Genomic DNA, 8938 nt, shown 5'->3' on the forward strand with positions numbered 1-8938 from the left:
TTGGTGAGTCAAATGATAACACTATCTTTAACTTTTTGAGAACTGCCAGAATTTTCTCCAATGTGACTGAACCATTTTACATTCCCACCAGCAGTGTATAAGGGTTCTGATATTTCCATTCTCACCAACACTTATTAATATCCTTCTTTTTTATTATAGTTATGTTAGTGGGTGTGAAGTTATCACTATATTTTGAATAAATAAAAAAAAGTATTTGGCTTGAATAAATACAAAAAATTATTTGGCGGCCCACACCTGTAATCCCAGCACTTTGGGAGGCCAAAGTGGGATGATGGCTTGAGGCCAGGAGTTTGAGACCAGCCTGAGCAACATAGGAAGAACCTCATCTCTACAAAAAAATAAAAATAAAAAAATTAGCAGGGCTTGGTGGCACATGCCTGTAGTCCCAGCTACTTGAAGGCTGAGGTGGGAGGATCATGCGAGCCCAGGATGTTGAGGCTGCAGTGAGTCATGATGGTACCAATGCACTCTAGCCTGAATGACAGAGCAAGACCCTGTCTCAAAAAAAAAAAAAAAAAAAAAAAATGATTCAAGTCCTTGCCTTTTTTAAAATTGAGTATTTTTCCTTTTATTATTGAATTGTAAGAATTATTTATATATTTTCAGTATAAGTCCCTCATCACATACATAATTTGCAAAAACCTTCTCTTGTTCTGTTGGTGTCTTCACTTCCTTGATAATGGCCTTAGAAGTGCAAGAGTTTGTAATTTTGGTGAGATACAATTTATCTATACTTTTTCTTTTTTGTTTGTTTGTTCTTTTGGTGTAATATCTAAGAAACCATTGCCAAATCCAAAGTCACAAAGATTTAATCCTATGTTTTCTTGTAAGGACTTCATATTTTAGCTCTTAAATTAATCCATTATGGTTAATTTTTTATATAATATGAAGTAGAGGGTTAAAATTTATTCCTTTGTGTATGGATTTCCAGTCATCCCATCATTGACTGCTGAAAAACAACTCTGTCCTCATTGAATTATTTTGGCGTCCACAGACATGAAGGTTCATTTCTGGATTGTTCGTTTTATTCCATTAATCTCTATGTTGATCTTTATGCCAGTACGACACTGCCTTGATTACTGGTGCTTTGTAGTAAGTTTTGTACTTATGAAGTGTGAATTGCATATTTTGTTCTTTTTAAAGATTGTTTTGGCAATTCTGAGTCCCTTAAGTTTTCATGTGAATTTTAGGATTAGCCTGTCAATTTCCACAAAGCCAGTTTGGATTCAAATGGAGATTGTGTTGAACCTGTGCATCAAAAATTAATTATATTGTCTCCAGGTCCATGAATATGAAACATCTTTTCATTTATGCACATCTTGAATTTCTTTCAACAGTGTTTTGTAATTTTCAGAGTATAAGCTTTACACTATTTTTGTTAAATTTATTTCAAATGTTTTATTCTTTTTGATGCTGTTCTGAATATATTTGTTTTGTTTCATTTTTTGATTGCTCATTGCAAGTATATAAAAATATAGTTTATTTTTGTATAATATATTGCTCACGTAAAAATTAAATTATGTTGCAACACTGCTGACCTCATTTATTCATTCTATATCTTTTGGTAATAGATTCTTTAGAATTTTCTACATAAAGAATAATGTCATTTTTGAATAGACATAGTTTTACTTCTTTATTTCCCATCTGATTTTTTTTTTTTTTTCTTGACTAATTGCCCTGGCAAGAACCTTCAGCACAATCTTGAATAGAAGTGGTGAGAGTAGACATACTAAAGATGATAATGCTGGTAAAAAAGGTGGTGGTGTTGATAACAGTGATAGACACTAATAACCACGGGACATGAAAGGAAGGCCCAAATCATTTGGCAGTAGCTCTGGTTCTATTTTCACTAAGTAATATACAGTTGTTCCTTGGTGTCTGTGGGGGATTGGTTCCAGGACCCCTGTGGATACTAAAATCTGTAGATGCTCAATCCCTTACATAAAATGGCATAGTATTTGCATATAACCTACACGTGCTTGCGTATGCTTTAAAGCATCTCTAGATTACTTATAATACCTAATACCATGTCTAAACATCACTTCATTCACATGGCTTCAACTCAGTAGTCAATGTGGGGCAAATTCAAATTTCGCTTTTTGAAACTTCATAAATTTTTTTTCTGTATATGTTTGATTCTCAGTTGAATCTATCCATAGATGGAGAACTTATGAATATGAAGTACTGTAAGTTCTGCTGTGCTTGAAAATTAATAAAAGCTTATTTGAATGTTTAAAACACTTTCAAGATAGTCTAGATGCCCGACTGCACAGAGAAGAGATACACAACTTGAGGTGCCTTTCTCAGCACTAAGAATATGTTTGAGATTCAGACTGGTCGAAGCTTCAGTGTTCCTTGTCAACTTAGTCCTCCCCCAGAAGGAAATGTGGAGACAAAGGGAATAGGACAGGGAGGCCTGGCTTAGAAATCCAGTTCCACTACCTGCTGGATCTTGGGCATGGGACTCAACCTATCTGACATTTCCAAAATGGGTATTATAATCTCTATTTCACTGTGTTGTTTTAAGGATTCGTGGAGATTATGCATGTGAAGCATACTGCCCAGCACATACTTGGTAGCATTTGGTTAATATTTTTAATTTTGGAGATGTAGTGAGCAATATCTTATAACTGATTAGTTTTAATAAAAAGGAGTTTGTTTGCACTTTATTTCTACCTCCTCCTCACAGGTAGTTGGAGAGCATAGTAGTCATTTTCTCTCTAACTCTCCAGAATTGGTGCAGAATGGCATGAAAATCTTTCCCATGCAGCTTCCAGGAAGGTGGGAGGCAGGGGATTGCAGCAGTGAGGAGATATGGAGTAAGATACTCCTGCATACGTGAAATCTCACCTCTTGTTCTTACTGCTGCTAGATAAACCTTCAAACCTCTCAGCTTCCACATTGGGAATATGAGCAGCACCTCACAGGTTGTTGCGAGGATGAAGTAAGGTAATAAGCAAGTTCCTGGTACATAACAAGCATTTAATAAGTACTCATTAATATTAACTTTTCATGTGCAGTCTTATACAATTTCTGAGTAAAGCAACATTTTATGTTCTGAATCAATGGAGTGAATCTATTTGCTGGACTTTCATCCATGAACATCATAAGTTTTGGAATGGCAACCAGTTTTGTTTGTTTACTCATCATGAAAACACTACTTTCACATTATAAAAAAATTATTCTTCCATTTTCTAAAAACATGACTTTCATCCATTTCTCTGCATACCTAAATTGACCTCAGATTTCACTGATCCTTTCTTTGCAATTTTTTTTTTTTTTTTTTTTTGCTTTTGTCCTCTGTAAATATGATAATTACCAAGAGGAAAGAATAAGACTTTTCACTAGGGGGCATGGAATGAATCTAAAATTCATCCACCAAATAAGAAAGTTCTAGTAGAAAGTTTCTGGAGAAAATCTTAAAAGAACTCTACATCATAAGTAAAATGGATAGGATTTTTGAGAGGAAAGAAAATACCAGAAGACATCACTCCAGCTCGGTCATTCTTCTTTAGGACTTGAGCTGAATGTCATATCTATGTTTAAACTTCTACCTATTCTCAGTCTTCATCTTCCTTAACATCAGTTTCTCCTTCCATGTCAAGGCCCCTATAAGAAATAGGGTTATTCCATGAAACTGAAACTGGGTAACTTGAGGAGAGCTCAATAAACTCCATAAAGATGTGGGCAGGATATAAAAAAGCCACAAGGGATGATGTAGCTCCTTGAGGCTCCTAACAACAGGGATCCCAAAAAGTCAACGGAGGGAGTGGTTATTGGCACCCATGGGATATAAACTGTGTGGAGCTGTGGCCTTGGGTAGAGGAATGCAGCCACCTTCACCATCTCCACTGGGTGGAAACTAGGGAAACTCTGTTTTCAGTTTCTTTCATCTCTCTGTCTTCTGTTGATGGTACCCCTTAGCTGAACCAGCCAGGAGCCAGAGGGCAATAGTGCCCTATTAATCCAAACTATATACAAAGCAGGTAGAAATAGTCAAGAGCAGGGTGGAGGGGAAAATGAAATAAATCCAGCCAAGCTTATATGATGAGTCCTTCTCTACAACTTGTTAATTTATTTAATCATTTGTCTTATGCAATATGGAACATCTGTTAGAATCAAGAAACGTGTTAGTTTTTTTTTTAAAAAGGCAAGATATGCTGCTTTTATCTCAAGAAACTCAGTGAACTGAGGGAAGCAATACAACTAAAAATAATTTAGTTCAATAAAACAAGTGTAGAAGAAACAGATTCAAAATCCTAATGGAGCATAAAGAGAAAAAAGATAAAGAAAACATCATTGAGGAGGTGATATTTGAATTAGGCTACATCGTTCCTTTACTTCAACCCCAGCTGCTACTTAACCAACTGCTATTTTACTTTAACTGTTTAGCAGCTTCCATTATTGTCCACAACATCTAAGACCCCAGCATGGAGTCAGGTCTGTTGGTCTTCAGCTTGAGTGTGCAGAGAAATAATCTGCAGTCTCACAGAGCGTAAAAATTGCAATTATATTTGATGAGAGTAGAAAAGAAGATGAATATTTAGATTGATAAAAATTCCACTGATGGAGTTATATTAGCTAATCATTTGCCTCCTATCTTGGGATTATAGTTAGTCTAGAATGATGTTAGTAATCCTTTGCTACCTTCCTATTCATAAAAGCTTAATTTATTCATAGTTAACTGGAACATGATGTAAATCTGTAAACTATTTTCACCCTTCTATTTTTAATGGAAAGATTCCTGCCATAATCTTCTAGGATTACATGTAAAAGTGTGGACATTCTCTTTCCAGAATAGGCTTTAGTTATAAACTAACTGATTTCCTTTGTTAGTGAAAATCAGTCAATGCTATTTGGTTTGGGGGTACCTATCTTTTTAAAACACTTCTCCCACTCAATTTGCCTGAAGATTAACCATGTAAACAGTTATGGAGTAAAATTTCAGGGTGCAATGAATCTTTCAAATTGCCAAGATACACAGAGATGCTTAAAGGTAGAGATGCTCTCATATATTCCTCAAATGGTGAAACCTCATGTCTTCTCAAAACACAAAAACTTGCAGGGTGGTGGGGGCCTGTAATCCCAGCTACTTGGGAGGCTGAGACAAGAGAATCGCTTGAACCCAGGAGGTGGAGGTTGCCGTGAGCCAAGATCATGCCACTGAACTCCACACTCCAGCCTGAGTGAGACTCTGTCAAAAAAAAAAAAAAGGAAGCAGATGTTCAATCTTTAACGAGATCTGAAAGAGTTATGGTAAATACAAAGCACTTGTTAAATGAGCAGACAATTCCCAATAATTAACATTACTTAACATGCCTAAACAAAGTTTTCTCTATCTTTATTATTTAGCAAACATTTTATATTACATTTGTTAAGTGTCATGTACTGCTCTAGGCCCTTTACAGGCATTAAATCAATTCCTTCTCATAATAACCCTACCAAGTAGGAACTATTATTATACACTTGATTTGTTTGGGAAGAATCAAAACACAGAGAGATTCAGTGACTTGTCCAACGTCTCAAGGCTGGTGAAAGGCAGAGTCTGGATTTAACTCTGAAAGATTTAACTCTAGAGGAGTCTGCTACCTATGGCAAGATCCAGTCTGAGCTCCTAAGACTAGAATTCGATTCTCTCCTCACACTCACATTCCACACTTCATTCCCATCTCCTGTGCATGACTCTTCATGAATGTCACCTTTCCTGCCCCTGAAATATGCACTGTCCCAAACAGACCTTACCCTTAGCTGTTTGTTTCTCTGTTCTTGCCTTCTCCCTTCCCTTCTGCCCAAACAAATCTTACCAAGCCCAGCTCCTATTACATTTCCTGCACATAGAATCTGCCAGCTATGGAGACACCTGCTTCCCATGTACGCTTATTAAATATACAACCCAACTGGAAATTAACCAAACCAACGTGGGTGACTGCCTTTCTCTGTTGCCTTATGTCATTACTTTTTAGAAGTTTTACTTTAAGATTACTTATGTAAATATCTTTCTAAATAAAGTGTGAGCTTCTCAAACTCAGCGCTATGTATATATCCTCAGTATCCTCCATGCAGTGTTTAGTCTGTGTTCAATTACCACTGAGTTATTCCCTATGGATGCTAAGGGCATCCATAACTTAAACTGTTCTTCAGGATGGCCAAGGTGCCATTTGAAGTAGGTAGATTTCTGTTAGAGCCTCCATAGCAAATCAATTTACTCTCCCCTCATGCCCTGGTACTCTGACACTTCCCTCAAAAGAAAAAAAATAAAGATAAAGGGTCAAAAAATAAAGGCTAGATTAATTGTACCAATATGGAAGGAAAACAGTATTTTTTTTTTTTTATACTTTAAGTTCTAGGGTACATGTGCATAACGTGCAGGTTTGTTACATATGTATACTTTTGCCATGTTGGTGTGCTGCACCCATCAACTCGTCAGCACCCATCAACTCGTCATTTACATCAGGTATAACTCCCAATGCAATCCCTCTCCCCTCCCCGCTCCCCATGATAGGCCCTGGTGTGTGATGTTCCCCTTCCCGAGTCCAAGTGATCTCATTGTTCAGTTCCCACCTATGAGTGAAAACATGTGGTGTTTGATTTTCTGTTCTTGCGATAGTTTGCTGAGAATGATGGTTTCCAGCTGCATCCATGTCCCTACAAAGGACGCAAACTCATCGTTTTTTATGGCTGCATAGTATTCCATGGTGTATATGTGCCACATTTTCTTAATCCAGTCTGTCACTGATGGACATTTGGGTTGATTCCAAGTCTTTGCTATTGTGAATAGTGCCGCAATAAATATATGTGTGCATGTGTCTTTATAGCAGCATGATTTGTAATCCTTTGGGTATATACCCAGTAATGGGATGGCTGGGTCATATGGTACTTCTAGTTCTAGATCCTTGAGGAATCACCATACTGTTTTCCATAATTGAACTAGTTTACAATCCCACCAACAGTGTGAAAGTGATCCTATTTCTCCACCTCCTCTCCAGCACCTGTTGTTTCCTGACTTTTTAATGATTGCCATTCTAACTGGTGTGAGATGGTATCTCATTGTGGTTTTGATTTGCATTTCTCTGATGGCCAGTGATGACAAGCATTTTTTCATGTGTCTGTTGGCTGTATGAATGTCTTCTTTTGAGAAAAGTCTATTCATATCCTTTGCCCACTTTTTGATGGGTTATTTGTTTTTTCCTTGTAAATTTGTTTGAGTTCTTTGTAGGTTCTGGATATTAGCCCTTTGTCAGATGAGTAGATTGCAAAAATTTTTTCCCATTCTGTAGGTTGCCTGTTCACTCTGATGGTAGTTTCTTTTGCTGTGCAGAAGCTCTTTAGTCTAATTAGATCCCATTTGTCAATTTTGGCTTTTGTTGCCATTGCTTTTGGTGTTTTAGACATGAAGTCCTTGCCCATGCCTATGTCCTGAATGGTATTCCCTAGGTTTTCTTCTAGGGTTTTTATGGTAGTAGGTCTAACATTTAAGTCTCTGATCCATCTTGAATTAATTTTCGTATAAGGAGTAAGGAAAGGATCCAGTTTCAGCTTTCTACTTACAGCTGGCCAATTTTCCCAGCACCATTTATTAAATAGGGAATCCTTTCCCCATTTCTTGGAAAGCAGTATTTTTTTAAGATTTTTTAATAAAATGTTCACAAAAACCCTGAGACAGGCATTTATTGTCCCCATTATTAAAATTCACTGAAGAAAATGAGGATTGGAGAGAAAATATCTCACTGGGGACTAGTACACCAATGTAATGGGTCAAGAGAAGAGTTTTCTGCTCAGGAATATCAGTCTTGCTGCCGTCCAGGAAGGTGACCAAACTGTGTTGCCAGGGCATGGTGTTCCAGAGAAGCGGTTCCCAAATTTGCATGAGAACCATCTGGAGGGCTTGTTAAAATATAGATTGCAGCTTCTCACCACTCCCTGTCCATTTCTGATTTAACAGGTGTAAGATGGCCTAAGGATTTGCATTGAAAACAGGTGAAGTTTCCCATGCTGTTGATATGGAGACCACACTTTGAGAGCCCTGTTCTAGAGAAACTTGAGCTAGGAATGAAGAAAGACAATGACAATCATAAGACCACATAAGACCATTAGTCCATTTCTTTGTATTTATAAATATAATGCATACAAGGAATCCCAATAAATGATTGAGTATTTTTAAGTACACTGTATAACAGTGAATTTGAAGTTTTCAGAAGAAGTGCTATAATGGAGAGGTGTATTATAGCAGTTAATGTTTCTTGAATGCTAACTATAAGCCGCGAGTGATACATATTATTTCATAATTTTCTCATTATAATAATACATATGTCATAAATATAATATGTTATATTGCAATACTGTTAAATATATTGTGTTTGTGTATATTATATACATACACACACAAATGATAGTATTTTATATACTGTTAATAATAGTGCTATTACTAAACTTATTTCACAGAGATGATACTGATCTAAGAACTGACTTTAGAATTCCTTTTAAAAAAAATAGCTGTTTAAAAACACCCCTTAATGAGTATGGTGCTTTTAAAACATGTCCCCCAGTTCTTCAGCACTCTACCCATTGAGAGGTAGAATTTATGTTCCTGTCCATTGAATCTGGGTTCTGTGATTTCTTGTCAAATAGATGATGAAAGTGCTGCTGTCAGTTTCTGAAATAGGTCTTAAGAAACTGGCACTGTCTGCCTCCTGTCTCTGGAATACTTACTGTTGAAATCCAGTCACCATATTTTGAGGAATCCCAAGCAGAAAGATGCCCAAATGAAGAGGAATCAAGACCCTTTCCTTTTGGGCCTACCTAAGCTTCCAGCTGACAACTAGCATCAACTTGCCAGTCATGTGAGTATGCCGTCTTGGAAGTGGATTCTCCCATTCCTAGACTGATACTATGTGAATCACAGCCAAACCTGCCATGC

The sequence above is a fragment of the Piliocolobus tephrosceles genome, chromosome 3, assembly GCF_002776525.5.
Source record: "Piliocolobus tephrosceles isolate RC106 chromosome 3, ASM277652v3, whole genome shotgun sequence".
Classification (NCBI taxonomy): Eukaryota; Metazoa; Chordata; class Mammalia; order Primates; family Cercopithecidae; genus Piliocolobus; species Piliocolobus tephrosceles.